General features: G+C 28.0%; 1 long non-coding RNA gene across 10 annotated transcripts in view; it reads right to left on the bottom strand.

The window, feature by feature from the left end:
- Window positions 1–2,205: 2,205 nt before the first annotated feature.
- Window positions 2,206–2,500, bottom strand: part of LOC136080859 (uncharacterized) — a 7,778-nt gene continuing 7,483 nt past the window's right edge. For all 10 annotated transcript variants that reach the window (XR_010638691.1, XR_010638690.1, XR_010638692.1 and 7 more), the window contains one exon: window positions 2,206–2,398. This is a non-coding gene — a long non-coding RNA (uncharacterized LOC136080859). The remainder of the gene's footprint in view (window positions 2,399–2,500) is intronic.

Below are 2,500 nucleotides of genomic sequence, written 5' to 3'. Positions count from 1 at the left end.
ACATGAACACCATTCACTTGTATAGATGTAATGCACTCATCAGCATGGTCAGCTAGCCATTTACCTCTGACTTTTACCTCTGGTATAGCTTTTAAAACAAAATTAATCTTTTTTTTCAAAGTAGCAACCATGAAGGTCATTACGCCTTTATATAAAGTTCCCTTATTATCTACTAATATCATTCTACCACCTTGATATTGCGCTTCTTTCTGCAAATATATTTCATCTATGAGTAGCACAACATCTTTATCAATTTTATCTTGGTTTAATAAACATTTTATAGATTTTAATGGTTTTAACCCACTTTTATTAATTTTTTTCAAAAGACTAAATAATGGTAGAGGAAACTGTTCTAATAAGATTTTATAAGCCTGCACTGATGTATATCAAAGAATAAGGGAGTATCGTAAAAGATTTGATGAAACCTTTGACCAATCAACTGGTTTTTTGTATTTTATTTCATTGAGTTCAGTTATTAAACCATTTGACAAACTATTTTCTTCTACATAATTTTTCATATTGGCTGGAAAATTCATAAAATAGAACATAAGATGATTTTTAAAAACAATGAAATATGCATAAATTCATCAACTACATATGTAGTTTTTGAACCAAGTTATGGTTGTTACCTTATAAATCTCCAGAATAAATTTTTAAGAATAATTTGTTTTCAACTTAACAGTTTTAGTTCTGACATACTATAAAATTTTTCTAAAATTCTAAAGCTTGACGAACTTATTTACTTATCAAAATGTGTTCTTGTATGGGACATTGTTCACAATAATATGCCCAGCTGCTTCACTAGCTATTTTAAATTCACAGATGATATTCATAGTTATAAACTTAGGTCTGTATCTTATTGTAGTCTCTCGATGCCATTAAAACAAACACATGTGTATGGCATAAAGTCAATCAAGTATCCATAAATTCACTGTTGGAACTCTCTTCCTGTTGAAATTAAAAAAATATTCTCTAAAATGACAAATAGAAATGCTTTAATAACTTATGTAAAAAAGTTTACCCTCAATAAAAATAATCAATGAATTATCAGTTATGCAATCACCCGCTAGTTATTCTCTATAACTAAATTTTTAATATAATAAAAGTATAAAACTCATAAATAAAAATAAAAATAACAACATAAAACCAAAAAATAGAAATAAAAATATAAAACTCATAAAAAAAAAATAAAAATATAAAGCTCTAAAAATACAAAAAAAAATTATATATATGTTCATTTAGTCGCAATCAAATACCCTCATTTTCATCACCCTGTAAAGTTTATATAGCTCTAAAAATTGTGGCATTGTTACTAAACCATGTAACATGTAATAAATAAACAATAAACTTTTTTCTATGAAATCGCCCCGCTTAATTCTCTTCAACTATTTTCTTTTTTTAGTTCTTTTTATTTTACTTCACAATGCATATTAAATATTTCTATTTCCTTATAAAATACTATGCTTAAAAAATTCTGGTACATAACGGAACTCTCCTAGGACTTCTCCTTCTTTAACTCTTCTTTCCAAGTCGTTAAACTTCTCTCCATTTTCTTTCCTTCTTTTTACCTGTTATATTTTTTGTTATTGATATTATTATGATTTTTACATTTTTTATTTTGCATTATTATTGATTATAATTACTTTTATATATATAGATAAATATATATCTCTATATAGTAACCCAGCAAACTCGCCATGCTTGCTCCATGCATGGCCCACCATTGGTGCCATGACTGGCCCACCATCGGCCGACAAGCATGGCCCAAGCCAAGTGTTGCTCATAGTTTAATGCATGGTCCATGCATGGCAGCCGTTTTTCGACCAGCGTTTAGCTGTTGCTTCACCAGTGCTCATTTTTATGTTATTTTTAGTTCGTTTTATTTATTTTAAATTACTTTAAACCGGCGTTTATACGTTGCTTCGCCGTTGCTCATTTTTATGTAATTTTTGCTTTATTATTATTATTTTGTTACTTTTGTTCAAAACTCAGCACATAAGAGAATTTAAATTAAGAGGAATTCCTCGTTCTTCATTGGTTCTTAGACGTAATAAATTGCCGGAGGAAAAATATGAATATTAGTCAATGTTTACTTAACTCAAAAAAGGTATACGTGAAAACATATAACTGATGAGATATTTCAAAATAATTTAAAATGGAATGTAAAATATTAAGTCCACCGTTTTTGCAATACGCTTTATATTGATAAATATTTTATATTTCAATAAAATTTAATTATAATGCAACTCAAATTCATATAAAGGTTTAAGATTAACAAAAGCTTGGCCATCATTTCTTCGGCCGCCATTTATTCGACCATATGGTGTTAACTAACGATACTCCTCGACTTCACATTTTACTGCAATCTTTCTCGCATGTCAAACTGCTCCTGATAAATCTAAAATAAAACAATTGAGTCGTTCATAATATAAGACATTTACACTTAAAAAATTACATCTACAATTATTACTTATTATATTACGTTACTTAACAAATCACT

The sequence above is a fragment of the Hydra vulgaris genome, chromosome 05, assembly GCF_038396675.1.
Source record: "Hydra vulgaris chromosome 05, alternate assembly HydraT2T_AEP".
NCBI classification, from domain to species: Eukaryota; Metazoa; Cnidaria; class Hydrozoa; order Anthoathecata; family Hydridae; genus Hydra; species Hydra vulgaris.
Note: the sequence above shows the minus strand (reverse complement) of the source record. Positions and strands in the feature narration are given on the sequence as shown.